We start from the raw sequence: 17,982 nt of genomic DNA on the forward strand, positions 1-17,982 counted from the left end.
AGACAACCTCCCCTGAAAACGAACCACTCAATATTGAGAAAGAATTGTTGATTTAATTAGTCTGTCGCATATAATGGTTTTCTATCATACACAAAGAGATGAGATTTTCTGGAGGTTTGTAGAATGCAGTTTCACTAATGGAAACATAGGATTGTGAGGGCTGGAGTTTGGGAGGCTGGGGAAACGAGTCTGATCTCAGCTTGGATGTATGGGTATTGGCCTCCTACTGGAACCCTACTGTACCTTATATCAATGTGAACCCTGGCTTTTTGTTCCATATTACAGACCCTGTGCTAAATTTTGTCATTATGCCTCCTCTTCGTGGTGTTACAACGCAATTATCACATGTAGTCATTGGGAAACTTTGTGGTCTCCTTGTGCACTGGAAATGTAAGTTACGTTCTCACTCGATGGACACGTTCCTCTTGTCATTTGGTCACTGCAACTCGTGAAAAGTTCCCTTTCCTCAGTAAAGATGTGCCTATGTTGAAAGTGTGCTTCGGCTCTGGTGTCATTTTGAAAGAAATCAAATAAAAATTGTGTTTTAAGCCGTTGGTGTTACCTGGAAGGCTGTCATCTGGTTGTCTTATATTAAAAATTACCGGTGGTGAAGAGTTCATCAGCTGCTGAAAATGTTTTAAAAAGCATGAGACCGTTTCCTCCGTTGCTCCAATTTCTAAATCGGAACGGAACACAATGCATTATGAGTGTTTAGATTATTTCCATGCAGGGGGGGCTATAGTTAGTAATGGTATAATTATACTGACAAACTGTCAAATCCATCATACTTTCTTCTACATGTTTATGACTCGCTTTGCCAAATGGTGTACTAAGACACTATAAGATAAGAGTTAGTCACTAAAGTTTTTAAAAGTGATTTAAAAGTTTGCTTGCTGAAACTTTGAAGTTAGCACAATTATAGATTCATAAATCTATAAGTACATGTCCCATTTAACAATAAGAACTAAAGAATCATGTTGCCTTTTGTGGTGGAGAAAATGTTCTTTGAGACCCAAGTCTCTCTATCCCTTCCCTGATTTCCCTCTATTCTTGGAAATTTCAATATTGGGAGTCTATCACACCATTCTCCAGTTCTAAAAAAATCACAATATAAAGCTATCTATAAACAGCAGAACATTTGCTTGTGTATAATATTGTGTTACAAAAGTTTGTTAAACTTCTATATTAAATATGGCGAACTGATGAATAACAGATTGCCAGCTATCAAGACTATCTGGTCTCTTCTTCAGGCATGATTCCTACGTTATAAGTTAGGTGAATTCACTTTGAGCTCAGAACCAACCTAGGGTCAGAGGAACTGAGATGCTGCTGAGTTCTAATCAGGGTCCATTGTGAGCAGCATCTAGTTGGACCTCACAGTGTGGTGGTGGAACCGGCCAGCTGCATCTGCATGGGTGGGCATGAGCTGCCCAAAGTTTTAGAAGCTCAACATGAAGTGAACAGAGGTACATGTTGAGATTTTTTGTTGAAACAAAAGGGAGGAATAATGCGCTCTCCTTCATGTCTTCCTCGCTAAAGTTGGTGCTGCCATAACAGGAGCTGAATTTAAGCTAAGATTCTCTCCAGCAGTGCATTACGGAGTAATGTTTACAGAAGGCATGTGGCTCCATCCTTCTGCTCTGGAATGTTTCATGTTAAACACAGGTCTGTTTCCAGAAACCATGGCATACTCCTGGAGTATTCACCATACAAAGATATAAATGTCACATGTGGCTCTCAAAGGCTTTTACACAGCATTAAATTATTATTGGAACCCATACCTAATAGTATAGTAGTACACAGCTCTCCATGTTAAAAAAAAACAGACAAAACTCTACTAGGTTAACCCAACAAAATCATATTTGTGATGGGGTGACGACTGACAAGATGGTCCCATTTTCAAATTACAATCTTCTAAAAGGTCTCCCTGACCATAGTCAATGACAAAGCACCAATCTATTTTACTGAGTAATGACACCAGTGGTATGGAATGGGGTACTAATAATTATCATTATGTTTCATGTCCGATTTCCAGAGAGCTCCCAGGTATGGATAAAATGAACATGTTTTCTGGATTAGTAATTTATATTGTAATGGCCCGTGCAAGCAACCTCCTGATTTTAGGCTCCCACCTACATTTTTGAGGCATTGACAAATAACAATGTGATTTTAAAGTAACGTTACTAACGTCCAGTCATGGGCTGAACATTAATTGTATGATCCAATGTTCTTGGAAGAAGGTGAGTTTTCTATTCAGTATTTTCAATCACTTTGTGGGGCGACTGCCCACTCCCTACCTACGTTTATTTAGGCCAAGTGCTGCCGCTTGCCAGACCCCAGCTGCTCCTTCTACAACACTCCGACACTCATGAAGGACACAAAGTAAGAGGAACAGAATGCTGAAAGCTTCTCGTCCTACCTCTTTAGCCAGCTTAGGCCAGAATACACCACTGGTCCTGCTCATTCCTGCCTGCTCTTCACCCATGGCTAGCACTACTCAATGACCGCCGCCACACGATCAAGAGACTATCTCTGAAAATCTCCTTTTTTTGGTAGCCTATTTCTCAGTGAACATTTGAATCGCTGCAGTTTCCATCACAATGACCTTACCATCAGGACATTGTTTAACAAGTAGCCATTCTGGGCAAAACGTCTAAATTTGAAGCAAAAACATTTTTCTGCAGCAATCACTCCATAATTGCTTTAGGTCCCCCGCACAAGTCCTTAATTTTACAAAACACACATATTTCGCAAATATGAACAAAACCTGGTCATAGTATAAACCCCATGCGGATTAAGATGGTCATGTCACCACAATAGCCTAGATAAGAAATCTCAAAGCATGTGTGTTCGCTCTGTTTAACAATTTATGTTCCTGAGAGTCGTATAAGACATTTTTCAATCCATTGCAATGTGTACCGCTAACACTGTTGTAACAGACAATTCTATTCAAAAATATTTGACGATTTTTTAGTTTGATGTTTGATGATCAACAGGCCCAGACTGGGACAAAAAATAGGCCCGGGCATTTAAGCCTGAGCAGCCCATATTTATTTATTTATTTATTTATTGTTAAAGCCCACCCTTCATGTACCATCTTTGCATTTAATCATTCACACAAATCATTAACACATTCATTAATGCAGCCTCACAAATCATTCAAGCAATTCATCCTCACATGAAGTCATTCATTCTCATACGCATTCACACTACCCCCTCTCTTCATCTTATCTGCCCCTTCTCACTATGTTCCCCCTTTTCACTATGTAACCCCCTTCCCCACTTCTCAATATGTACCACCTCTATCTATCCCCTCTCCCCCTTTCTCACTATCTAACCCCCCTCTGCCCCTTCTCACTGCACCCCCCTCCCTCACCCTACTTACCTTGTTGCCGGAGCAAGCAGCAACTGCGACCGCGCCTGTGGCAGGATTGACTTAGGGGCTGATGGAGCTGCAGCTCCAGGCCCCCACCTTAAAATAGGCCCAGTCAGGACCTGACTGGTCCTATATGGCCGCATTAACGCAGAGCCCCTTAAGCCCGCCGCAACTACCCCCTCCTAACTATCTACCCTCTCCCTCTTTGAAGTTCACTTACCTTTCAGGAGTCCTGCGGTGGGGGTGCAAGGCCTCTGCCTCCCAGCTCTGCCACTGTATGGAACAGTATAGAGTGATGGGAGTTATGATGTACTTTTAGAGCATAATTAGATCATGAAAAAGACACTGGAAATGGTACAGCATAACACCCATCACTCTCACACACTTACCAATCCACACATATATACCAATCTACACATATATACCAATCCACACACATACCAATCCACACACATATACCAATCCACGCATATACACCAATCCACGCATATACACCAATCCACGCATATACACCAATCCACGCATATACACCAATCCACGCATATATACCAATCCACACATATATACCAATCCACACATATATACCAATCCACACACATACCAATCCACGCATATACACCAATCCACACATATACACCAATCCACACATATATACTAATCCACACATATATACCAATCCACACACATATACACTAATCCACACATATATACCAATCCACACATATATACCAATCCACACATATATACCAATCCACACACATACCAATCCACACACATACACCAATCCACACACATATACCAATCCACACATATATACCAGTCCACACACATACACCAATCCACACACATACACCAATCCACACACATATACCAATCCACACATATATACTAATCCACACATATATACCAATCCACACACATATACCAATCCACGCATATATACCAATCCACACATATACCAATCCACACATATACACCAATCCACGCATATATACCAATCCACGCATATATACCAATCCACGCATATATACCAATCCACGCATACATACCAATCCACACATGTACCAATCCACGCATATATACCAATCCACGCATATATACCAATCCACGCATATATACCAATCCACGCATATATACCAATCCACGCATATATACCAATCCACGCATATATACCAATCCATGCATATATATCAATCCACGCATATATATATCAATCCACACATATATACCAATCCACACATATATATACCAATCCACACATATATACTAATACACACATATAACAATCCACTCTCACTTAATGCTTTCCTACCTTTCCTTTCTTCTTTCAGCTTCTTTTCCTCTTCTTCAGTTCTTCTGTCTTCTCTGTCTTCTTCCGGGTCAGAGGGCACGGACAGCAGTGTGCGCGGCTTCAGTGCTGTGCGCCGGGATCTGACAACAAACCCCGGCGCACAGCAGCTGTTGCCGCGCGAATCACAAGGGAGCGGTATCGGAGGTCTTTAACAGACCTCCGGCTCCCTTGAGTGATTTTAAGCCGGGTTGAACCCGGCTTAAAATCACTCAAGGGAGACAGAGGTCTGTTAAAGACCTCTGATACCGCTCCCTTGCGAGCCTGCTCCTCCAGCGGCGGACATTACTGTCCGTCTCTGGAGGGGTGCCGGGTGCTTAGGGGTCTGCGGCCGCACAGGGTTTAAATTAAAACATCGGGGTTTTTTTTACAACTTTATTTAACATCCTCCATTTTAAATAAAGTTAAAAAAAACTTTATTTAACATGGAGGATGTTAAATAAAGTTAAAAAAAAACGCAATGTTTTAATTTAAACCCTGTGCGGCCGCAAACCCGTAAGGCCGGCCTTGGTGGGGACTTCCCGGCCCCCTAGAGTGGCGGACCCGGTCGCAGTTGCGGCGGGCTTAAGGGGCAGGTGCCCCTTATGCCCTGCGTTAATGCGGCCGTAGGTAGGGTAGGGGCCTGGAGCTGCAGCTCCATCAGCCCCTAAGTCACTGCGGCCCTGTCGTGGCTCGGCCCACCGGGCAAATGCCCGGTGTGCCCGATGGCCAGTCCAGGCCTGGTGGTGGGGTATACCTTTCCGATCAAAGTCAACAGCCCTACCTAGTGTTAGGCAAGACCACAACATGGCATACAAAAGTTGTGTACTACCTGACCCAAGTTTCCGTGTTTAATACATAGGTACTTTAAGATAAATTTGGAACTGGAAAGAATTACACTTTTCTACAGTTCCAGCTAAAGATTTTAAGAAACATCCTCTGATCCAAAGACAAAAATGGCATTTTCCTTGTACAATCCCCCCACCAAACGCACAAAAAGTCTGCTATAAAAAAGGTATTAGGACAGACTCCTTAGGTACCACTGCCCTTCCTGTCCATCTCTACCAGGTCTCTGTATCGTACAAAAATAGGGAATTGGAAATGTTTTCAATAATATATCTATATTTCTGCTTTTGCTTTAACAGTAGGATTGCAATGACATCCTGGAGTGTTTTGATTCTGTTTTAGTTATGTTTATTTTTTATTAATACTGCTGTATTTTTGTAATACTGTATTTTCTGACACGATCACAGTATGTTGATCTCCTCTCCGTATCTGGTCTTGTTCACTGTTCATTCTAGAGTCTTTCGGACCCTGGTATGCTTACTGATTTGTTTTAGCGGACCGTTGTTTTACTGTGCAAACGCGGGAGGTGTCTCTCATTCCTCTAATGTACACACTATAACTTGTCTTTACGCATACCTTCAATAAATGGAGATTTGAATTGAGATAAAAAAAAACGTAGGATTGCTGCAATTTAGTAAAACAAGATGAAAATGTAGGGTATTTTGATGGCACATGACCTATATAAAAACTCCACGCAGCTATCAAAAAGTTTGTTCCAGGCAAGTTAAAAAAAAATAATGTAAAAAAACTTATGCATGTAGGGTATTTCCATAATCTAAAAAACACATACTGGATTTCTCTGCCATAACTCATAACCTGTGCCAAAAAAATTCTAAAAAACACAGAAATACAACAAAGTATTTCTATAGCTAATTTCGGAAGTGATTGGTGGCCAAATGTCTGCTTGGACTGTGTCCTGAAACCACTAGTGACATATCCTAGATTGGGTGGTGTTCATGGCTTCTTTGTTTAAAATTTCCAGTTACAAACCCAACATACTAAATGTAAAAAAAACTGTTCCAAAACAGCAATATACACCTTATAAGCCCAATTAAAATGCTTGAAATGCATATACAATCTGGACACCTGAATTGTTGTTGGGGGTATGTTCTGTCAATTTAACTGATTTAGTGAGGGTTTAGATATATATGAAAAATATGGGGTTTTAGTATTTTGTATAACATTACACATTCTAAAAGTTTAACTATGATGTGTGTGAAGATGTAAGTGACGTCTAAACATGAGACGCACTGATGCAAATTTGTAACCTTTTAAATTCATACTTGTCCTTTTTGTACACCTGTGCATTGGTGTTTTTTAATAAAGCATGAAATACCTGACAAAGGGCCCTGAGGAATCCAGCCCTGCAGCTCTTTACCGTACACACTGGTTGGGCCCGAACCATTGGTCTGGATAAACTCCATTCATTTTTGTTATTACATATGGTTACAGCTACTTTTAGTCAATAGTATAAAAAACACAACAGAAACTGATGGTCATTTAATTTATTTATTATTAATTACAAAATTAATAGTCCAATTAATTAGGCCTGAAAGCAATGATCATGGTGACAGCTACCTCAAGACTCACGAGAGTCACCTTTCAGCACACAGGAGAGGAAAAACCACCCTAAGGGTGGAAACCTCTGGGGAACCATGGCTTGAAAGATTGTCCTTCCCTCTGGACACTAAGAGGTTAACTGTGTATTTATACCTGTAGAAAAGAAAAGACAAAACGTAATTGACAACACGGAAGCACGAAGCTTCTGTGGATGATTATGCCTCCACCGCAAGCTCTTTCCCTGTAATAGACTGCCTTAACATCATCAGTTCAATATAAACGGACATCGCATTAAAAATAGACATAGCATTACACATGGACATCGCATTAAAAATAGACATAGCATTACACATGGAGATAGCATTAAACATGGATGTAGACCTACTCACAGACATAGCATTACACATGGACATAGCATTACACATGGAGATAGCATTAAAAATAGACATAGCATTACACATGGAGATAGCATTAAAAATAGACATAGCATTACACATAGAGATAGCATTAAACATGGATGTAGACCTACTCACAGACATAGCATTACACATGGACATAGCATTACACATTGAGATAATGATACACATGGACATTGCATTACACAGTGACATAGCATTAAACATGGACATAGCATTTGTCACGGAGCTGTCTAGTCCGACCGACTACCTCCGCTGTCTTGTGCTCCCTTAGCCTGGGACAACACACTTTCCCCGGTTCCCCAGTCACTAGCCGAGACTCGGTGTAGGGTAAAACCAAACGAAGACTGATTTATTTTGGACACACAGGGCTGGATATATCCATCAAAACACCCATTTGACTGAAGGGCAGGGCAGGTTCATAAAGGCAGGGTAATCCCAGGTAACAAGGCCCAGCTGGATGTATTGGCTAGGGCTCAACCCAGGTATCTGGTGATCAGGACGCAAAGCAGCGAGTCCGCTTGATCAGGAAGCAAAGCAGCGAGTCCGCTTGATCAGGAAGCAAAGCAGCGAGTCCGCTTGATCAGGACGCAAAGCAGCGAGTCCGCTTGATCAGGACGCAAAGCAGCGAGTCCGCTTGATCAGGACGCAAAGCAGGGAGTCCGCTTGATCAGGACGCAAAGCAGGGAGTCCGCTTGATCAGGACGCAAAGCAGGGAGTCCGCTTGATCAGGACGCAAAGCAGGGAGTCCGCTTGATCAGGACGCAAAGCAGGGAGTCCGCTTGATCAGGACGCAAAGCAGGGAGTCCGCTTGATCAGGACGCAAAGCAGGGAGTCCGCTTGATCAGGACGCAAAGCAGGGAACCAGGAACAGTACAGGTGCCGAGCCACAGCAGGAAGATCCATAGACTTCAATACAAAGGCCCTGACTGAAGGGCAGGGCAGGTTCATAAAGGCAGGGTAATCACAGGTAACAAGGCCCAGCTGGATGTATTGGCTAGGGCTCAACCCAGGTAACAAGGCACACCTGAGTTCTGAGTGCTCCAGAGGGTGGCCACTTGTGGTAGCAGATTTAAACACCACAGGTATAAAAAAGCCATGGTTCAGGCAGCGAAAAAGTGGTTCCTGACAATAGCATTAAACATGGACATAGCATTGCACATAGAGATAACATTAAACATGGAGATAGCATTAAACATTGACACTGCCTTACACATGGATAAAGCATTAAACATGTACATAGCATTTGTGACAGTGTAAACCCCAAGGAGATGCTTAGTGTGGCATTTGGGTACAGGTGCTATCCAGATCGTAAATATGGGTCCCTGGGGTGGAGCAATTGGAGAGCAGGGTGGGCCAATGCTCCGTTTCCCCATGCTGTGGAAATTCCATGCCGAGTTTTCCAGGAGGCAAGAAATCTGCACTATCCGGTCCGGGATTCCTATGGGGCCGGCGTCAGGCACAGGTGCTGGACATTAAAAGCCCCTGGAGCTTGATACTCAGAGAGACTGTTGGGGAAGAGGAAGTTCCCTGTGCTCCTAGGGCAAGGAGAGGCCCTGAAGAAGACAATCCCTGAGCCCAGTGAGGCAATACCTGCCTGGACGTATGCAATACTTTTATCCAGCAAAAAGAAACTTCACGTCCGGATCATCAATAAGTCGTCACAAACACATCAAGGCCATCCTCAATAAGCATATGTATTTCAGCCAGCAATACACAAGGGCACATATCATGTAACAGTCAAACAGTGGTTTTTGGGGTTTAAGCGGTTAAAATAAAGCGAATTTTTTTAGTTTTTTTTTAGTTGGTTCCTGCTTTCTGCCCACAGACCATAGCAGTGCTTTGCCCGCATACATGTCACTTTTAGGGGTCCTAAGCACAGTCCTCTAGGGCAATTAGAGCCAGGAACAGCAGCTCATTTTTTTTTGTTGGTTCCTGCTTTCTGCCCACAGACCATAGCAGTGCTTTGCCCGCATACATGTCACTTTTAGGGGTCCTAAGCACAGTCCTCTAGGGCAATTAGAGCCAGGAACAGCAGCTCATGTTTTTTTGTTGGTTCCTGCTTTCTGCCCACAGACCATAGCAGTGCTTTGCCCGCATACATGTCACTTTTAGGGGTCCTAAGCACAGTCCTCTAGGGCAATTAGAGCCAGGAACAGCAGCTCATTTTTTTTGTTGGTTCCTGCTTTCTGCCCACAGACCATAGCAGTGCTTTGCCCGCATACATGTCACTTTTAGGGGTCCTAAGCACAGTCCTCTAGGGCAATTAGAGCCAGGAACAGCAGCTCATTTTTTTTTTGTTGGTTCCTGCTTTCTGCCCACAGACCATAGCAGTGCTTTGCCCGCATACATGTCACTTTTAGGGGTCCTAAGCACAGTCCTCTAGGGCAATTAGAGCCAGGAACAGCAGCTCATTTTTTTTTGTTGGTTCCTGCTTTCTGCCCACAGACCATAGCAGTGCTTTGCCCGCATACATGCTTTAGGGGTCCTACGCACAGTCCTATAGGGCAATTAGAGCCAGGAACAGCCGCGAGTCCGCTTGATCAGGACGCAAAGCAGCGAGTCCGCTTGATCAGGACGCAAAGCAGCGAGTCCGCTTGATCAGGACGCAAAGCAGCGAGTCCGCTTGATCAGGACGCAAATCAGCGAGTCCGCTTGATCAGGACGCAAAGCAGCGAGTCCGCTTGATCAGGACGCAAAGCAGCGAGTCCGCTTGATCAGGACGCAAAGCAGCGAGTCCGCTTGATCAGGACGCAAAGCAGGGAGTCCGCTTGATCAGGACGCAAAGCAGGGAGTCCGCTTGATCAGGACGCAAAGCAGGGAGTCCGCTTGATCAGGACGCAAAGCAGGGAGTCCGCTTGATCAGGACGCAAAGCAGGGAACCAGGAACAGTACAGGTGCCGAGCCACAGCAGGAAGATCCATAGACTTCAATACAAAGGCCCTGACTGAAGGGCAGGGCAGGTTCATAAAGGCAGGGTAATCACAGGTAACAAGGCCCAGCTGGATGTATTGGCTAGGGCTCAACCCAGGTAACAAGGCACACCTGAGTTCTGAGTGCTCCAGAGGGTGGCCACTTGTGGTAGCAGATTTAAACACCACAGGTATAAAAAAGCCATGGTTCAGGCAGCGAAAAAGTGGTTCCTGACAATAGCATTAAACATGGACATAGCATTGCACATAGAGATAACATTAAACATGGAGATAGCATTAAACATTGACACTGCCTTACACATGGATAAAGCATTAAACATGTACATAGCATTTGTGACAGTGTAAACCCCAAGGAGATGCTTAGTGTGGCATTTGGGTACAGGTGCTATCCAGATCGTAAATATGGGTCCCTGGGGTGGAGCAATTGGAGAGCAGGGTGGGCCAATGCTCCGTTTCCCCATGCTGTGGAAATTCCATGCCGAGTTTTCCAGGAGGCAAGAAATCTGCACTATCCGGTCCGGGATTCCTATGGGGCCGGCGTCAGGCACAGGTGCTGGACATTAAAAGCCCCTGGAGCTTGATACTCAGAGAGACTGTTGGGGAAGAGGAAGTTCCCTGTGCTCCTAGGGCAAGGAGAGGCCCTGAAGAAGACAATCCCTGAGCCCAGTGAGGCAATACCTGCCTGGACGTATGCAATACTTTTATCCAGCAAAAAGAAACTTCACGTCCGGATCATCAATAAGTCGTCACAAACACATCAAGGCCATCCTCAATAAGCATATGTATTTCAGCCAGCAATACACAAGGGCACATATCATGTAACAGTCAAACAGTGGTTTTTGGGGTTTAAGCGGTTAAAATAAAGCGAATTTTTTTAGTTTTTTTTTAGTTGGTTCCTGCTTTCTGCCCACAGACCATAGCAGTGCTTTGCCCGCATACATGTCACTTTTAGGGGTCCTAAGCACAGTCCTCTAGGGCAATTAGAGCCAGGAACAGCAGCTCATGTTTTTTTGTTGGTTCCTGCTTTCTGCCCACAGACCATAGCAGTGCTTTGCCCGCATACATGTCACTTTTAGGGGTCCTAAGCACAGTCCTCTAGGGCAATTAGAGCCAGGAACAGCAGCTCACTTTTTTTTGTTGGTTCCTGCTTTCTGCCCACAGACCATAGCAGTGCTTTGCCCGCATACATGTCACTTTTAGGGGTCCTAAGCACAGTCCTCTAGGGCAATTAGAGCCAGGAACAGCAGCTCATTTTTTTTGTTGGTTCCTGCTTTCTGCCCACAGACCATAGCAGTGCTTTGCCCGCATACATGTCACTTTTAGGGGTCCTAAGCACAGTCCTCTAGGGCAATTAGAGCCAGGAACAGCAGCTCATTTTTTTTTGTTGGTTCCTGCTTTCTGCCCACAGACCATAGCAGTGCTTTGCCCGCATACATGTCACTTTTAGGGGTCCTAAGCACAGTCCTCTAGGGCAATTAGAGCCAGGAACAGCAGCTCATTTTTTTTTGTTGGTTCCTGCTTTCTGCCCACAGACCATAGCAGTGCTTTGCCCGCATACATGTCACTTTTAGGGGTCCTAAGCACAGTCCTCTAGGGCAATTAGAGCCAGGAACAGCAGCTCATTTTTTTGTTGGTTCCTGCTTTCTGCCCACAGACCATAGCAGTGCTTTGCCCGCATACATGTCACTTTTAGGGGTCCTAAGCACAGTCCTCTAGGGCAATTAGAGCCAGGAACAGCAGCTCATTTTTTTTTGTTGGTTCCTGCTTTCTGCCCACAGACCATAGCAGTGCTTTGCCCGCATACATGCTTTAGGGGTCCTACGCACAGTCCTATAGGGCAATTAGAGCCAGGAACAGCCGCGAGTCCGCTTGATCAGGACGCAAAGCAGCGAGTCCGCTTGATCAGGACGCAAAGCAGCGAGTCCGCTTGATCAGGACGCAAAGCAGCGAGTCCGCTTGATCAGGACGCAAAGCAGCGAGTCCGCTTGATCAGGACGCAAAGCAGCGAGTCCGCTTGATCAGGACGCAAAGCAGCGAGTCCGCTTGATCAGGACGCAAAGCAGCGAGTCCGCTTGATCAGGACGCAAAGCAGGGAGTCCGCTTGATCAGGACGCAAAGCAGGGAGTCCGCTTGATCAGGACGCAAAGCAGGGAGTCCGCTTGATCAGGACGCAAAGCAGGGAGTCCGCTTGATCAGGACGCAAAGCAGGGAGTCCGCTTGATCAGGACGCAAAGCAGGGAACCAGGAACAGTACAGGTGCCGAGCCACAGCAGGAAGATCCATAGACTTCAATACAAAGGCCCTGACTGAAGGGCAGGGCAGGTTCATAAAGGCAGGGTAATCACAGGTAACAAGGCCCAGCTGGATGTATTGGCTAGGGCTCAACCCAGGTAACAAGGCACACCTGAGTTCTGAGTGCTCCAGAGGGTGGCCACTTGTGGTAGCAGATTTAAACACCACAGGTATAAAAAAGCCATGGTTCAGGCAGCGAAAAAGTGGTTCCTGACAATAGCATTAAACATGGACATAGCATTGCACATAGAGATAACATTAAACATGGAGATAGCATTAAACATTGACACTGCCTTACACATGGATAAAGCATTAAACATGTACATAGCATTTGTGACAGTGTAAACCCCAAGGAGATGCTTAGTGTGGCATTTGGGTACAGGTGCTATCCAGATCGTAAATATGGGTCCCTGGGGTGGAGCAATTGGAGAGCAGGGTGGGCCAATGCTCCGTTTCCCCATGCTGTGGAAATTCCATGCCGAGTTTTCCAGGAGGCAAGAAATCTGCACTATCCGGTCCGGGATTCCTATGGGGCCGGCGTCAGGCACAGGTGCTGGACATTAAAAGCCCCTGGAGCTTGATACTCAGAGAGACTGTTGGGGAAGAGGAAGTTCCCTGTGCTCCTAGGGCAAGGAGAGGCCCTGAAGAAGACAATCCCTGAGCCCAGTGAGGCAATACCTGCCTGGACGTATGCAATACTTTTATCCAGCAAAAAGAAACTTCACGTCCGGATCATCAATAAGTCGTCACAAACACATCAAGGCCATCCTCAATAAGCATATGTATTTCAGCCAGCAATACACAAGGGCACATATCATGTAACAGTCAAACAGTGGTTTTTGGGGTTTAAGCGGTTAAAATAAAGCGAATTTTTTTAGTTTTTTTTTAGTTGGTTCCTGCTTTCTGCCCACAGACCATAGCAGTGCTTTGCCCGCATACATGTCACTTTTAGGGGTCCTAAGCACAGTCCTCTAGGGCAATTAGAGCCAGGAACAGCAGCTCATTTTTTTTTGTTGGTCCCTGCTTTCTGCCCACAGACCATAGCAGTGCTTTGCCCGCATACATGCTTTTAGGGGTCCTAAGCACAGTCCTCTAGGGCAATTAGAGCCAGGAACAGCAGCTCATTTTTTTGGTTGGTTCCTGCTTTCTGCCCACAGACCATAGCGGTGCTTTGCCCGCATACATGTCACTTTTAGGGGTCCTAAGCACAGTCCTCTAAGGCAATTAGAGCCAGGAACAGCAGCTCATTTTTTTTTGTTGGTTCCTGCTCTCTGCCCACAGACCATAGCAGTGCTTTGCCCGCATACATGTCACTTTTAGGGGTCCTAAGCACAGTCCTCTAGGGCAATTAGAGCCAGGAACAGCAGCTCATGTTTTTTTGTTGGTTCCTGCTTTCTGCCCACAGACCATAGCAGTGCTTTGCCCGCATACATGTCACTTTTAGGGGTCCTAAGCACAGTCCTCTAGGGCAATTAGAGCCAGGAACAGCAGCTCACTTTTTTTTGTTGGTTCCTGCTTTCTGCCCACAGACCATAGCAGTGCTTTGCCCGCATACATGTCACTTTTAGGGGTCCTAAGCACAGTCGTCTAGGGCAATTAGAGCCAGGAACAGCAGCTCATTTTTTTTGTTGGTTCCTGCTTTCTGCCCACAGACCATAGCAGTGCTTTGCCCGCATACATGTCACTTTTAGGGGTCCTAAGCACAGTCCTCTAGGGCAATTAGAGCCAGGAACAGCAGCTCACTTTTTTTTGTTGGTTCCTGCTTTCTGCCCACAGACCATAGCAGTGCTTTGCCCGCATACATGTCACTTTTAGGGGTCCTAAGCACAGTCCTCTAGGGCAATTAGAGCCAGGAACAGCAGCTCATTTTTTTTGTTGGTTCCTGCTTTCTGCCCACAGACCATAGCAGTGCTTTGCCCGCATACATGTCACTTTTAGGGGTCCTAAGCACAGTCCTCTAGGGCAATTAGAGCCAGGAACAGCAGCTCATTTTTTTTTGTTGGTTCCTGCTTTCTGCCCACAGACCATAGCAGTGCTTTGCCCGCATACATGTCACTTTTAGGGGTCCTAAGCACAGTCCTCTAGGGCAATTAGAGCCAGGAACAGCAGCTCATTTTTTTTTGTTGGTTCCTGCTTTCTGCCCACAGACCATAGCAGTGCTTTGCCCGCATACATGTCACTTTTAGGGGTCCTAAGCACAGTCCTCTAGGGCAATTAGAGCCAGGAACAGCAGCTCATTTTTTTGTTGGTTCCTGCTTTCTGCCCACAGACCATAGCAGTGCTTTGCCCGCATACATGTCACTTTTAGGGGTCCTAAGCACAGTCCTCTAGGGCAATTAGAGCCAGGAACAGCAGCTCATTTTTTTTTGTTGGTTCCTGCTTTCTGCCCACAGACCATAGCAGTGCTTTGCCCGCATACATGCTTTAGGGGTCCTACGCACAGTCCTATAGGGCAATTAGAGCCAGGAACAGCCGCGAGTCCGCTTGATCAGGACGCAAAGCAGCGAGTCCGCTTGATCAGGACGCAAAGCAGCGAGTCCGCTTGATCAGGACGCAAAGCAGCGAGTCCGCTTGATCAGGACGCAAAGCAGCGAGTCCGCTTGATCAGGACGCAAAGCAGCGAGTCCGCTTGATCAGGACGCAAAGCAGCGAGTCCGCTTGATCAGGACGCAAAGCAGCGAGTCCGCTTGATCAGGACGCAAAGCAGCGAGTCCGCTTGATCAGGACGCAAAGCAGCGAGTCCGCTTGATCAGGACGCAAAGCAGCGAGTCCGCTTGATCAGGACGCAAAGCAGGGAGTCCGCTTGATCAGGACGCAAAGCAGGGAGTCCGCTTGATCAGGACGCAAAGCAGGGAGTCCGCTTGATCAGGACGCAAAGCAGGGAGTCCGCTTGATCAGGACGCAAAGCAGGGAGTCCGCTTGATCAGGACGCAAAGCAGGGAGTCCGCTTGATCAGGACGCAAAGCAGGGAGTCCGCTTGATCAGGACGCAAAGCAGGGAACCAGGAACAGTACAGGTGCCGAGCCACAGCAGGAAGATCCATAGACTTCAATACAAAGGCCCTGACTGAAGGGCAGGGCAGGTTCATAAAGGCAGGGTAATCACAGGTAACAAGGCCCAGCTGGATGTATTGGCTAGGGCTCAACCCAGGTAACAAGGCACACCTGAGTTCTGAGTGCTCCAGAGGGTGGCCACTTGTGGTAGCAGATTTAAACACCACAGGTATAAAAAAGCCATGGTTCAGGCAGCGAAAAAGTGGTTCCTGACAATAGCATTAAACATGGACATAGCATTGCACATAGAGATAACATTAAACATGGAGATAGCATTAAACATTGACACTGCCTTACACATGGATAAAGCATTAAACATGTACATAGCATTTGTGACAGTGTAAACCCCAAGGAGATGCTTAGTGTGGCATTTGGGTACAGGTGCTATCCAGATCGTAAATATGGGTCCCTGGGGTGGAGCAATTGGAGAGCAGGGTGGGCCAATGCTCCGTTTCCCCATGCTGTGGAAATTCCATGCCGAGTTTTCCAGGAGGCAAGAAATCTGCACTATCCGGTCCGGGATTCCTATGGGGCCGGCGTCAGGCACAGGTGCTGGACATTAAAAGCCCCTGGAGCTTGATACTCAGAGAGACTGTTGGGGAAGAGGAAGTTCCCTGTGCTCCTAGGGCAAGGAGAGGCCCTGAAGAAGACAATCCCTGAGCCCAGTGAGGCAATACCTGCCTGGACGTATGCAATACTTTTATCCAGCAAAAAGAAACTTCACGTCCGGATCATCAATAAGTCGTCACAAACACATCAAGGCCATCCTCAATAAGCATATGTATTTCAGCCAGCAATACACAAGGGCACATATCATGTAACAGTCAAACAGTGGTTTTTGGGGTTTAAGCGGTTAAAATAAAGCGAATTTTTTTAGTTTTTTTTTTAGTTGGTTCCTGCTTTCTGCCCACAGACCATAGCAGTGCTTTGCCCGCATACATGCTTTTAGGGGTCCTAAGCACAGTCCTCTAGGGCAATTAGAGCCAGGAACAGCAGCTCATTTTTTTTTGTTGGTTCCTGCTTTCTGCCCACAGACCATAGCAGTGCTTTGCCCGCATACATGCTTTTAGGGGTCCTAAGCACAGTCCTCTAGGGCAATTAGAGCCAGGAACAGCAGCTCATTTTTTTGGTTGGTTCCTGCTTTCTGCCCACAGACCATAGCAGTGCTTTGCCCGCATACATGTCACTTTTAGGGGTCCTAAGCACAGTCCTCTAAGGCAATTAGAGCCAGGAACAGCAGCTCATTTTTTTTTGTTGGTTCCTGCTTTCTGCCCACAGACCATAGCAGTGCTTTGCCCGCATACATGTCACTTTTAGGGGTCCTAAGCACAGTCCTCTAGGGCAATTAGAGCCAGGAACAGCAGCTCACTTTTTTTTGTTGGTTCCTGCTTTCTGCCCACAGACCATAGCAGTGCTTTGCCCGCATACATGTCACTTTTAGGGGTCCTAAGCACAGTCCTCTAGGGCAATTAGAGCCAGGAACAGCAGCTCATTTTTTTTGTTGGTTCCTGCTTTCTGCCCACAGACCATAGCAGTGCTTTGCCCGCATACATGTCACTTTTAGGGGTCCTAAGCACAGTCCTCTAGGGCAATTAGAGCCAGGAACAGCAGCTCATTTTTTTTTGTTGGTTCCTGCTTTCTGCCCACAGACCATAGCAGTGCTTTGCCCGCATACATGTCACTTTTAGGGGTCCTAAGCACAGTCCTCTAGGGCAATTAGAGCCAGGAACAGCAGCTCATTTTTTTTTGTTGGTTCCTGCTTTCTGCCCACAGACCATAGCAGTGCTTTGCCCGCATACATGTCACTTTTAGGGGTCCTAAGCACAGTCCTCTAGGGCAATTAGAGCCAGGAACAGCAGCTCATTTTTTTGTTGGTTCCTGCTTTCTGCCCACAGACCATAGCAGTGCTTTGCCCGCATACATGTCACTTTTAGGGGTCCTAAGCACAGTCCTCTAGGGCAATTAGAGCCAGGAACAGCAGCTCATTTTTTTTTGTTGGTTCCTGCTTTCTGCCCACAGACCATAGCAGTGCTTTGCCCGCATACATGCTTTAGGGGTCCTACGCACAGTCCTATAGGGCAATTAGAGCCAGGAACAGCCGCGAGTCCGCTTGATCAGGACGCAAAGCAGCGAGTCCGCTTGATCAGGACGCAAAGCAGCGAGTCCGCTTGATCAGGAC

Source organism: Spea bombifrons, chromosome 8, assembly GCF_027358695.1.
Source record: "Spea bombifrons isolate aSpeBom1 chromosome 8, aSpeBom1.2.pri, whole genome shotgun sequence".
NCBI classification, from domain to species: Eukaryota; Metazoa; Chordata; class Amphibia; order Anura; family Pelobatidae; genus Spea; species Spea bombifrons.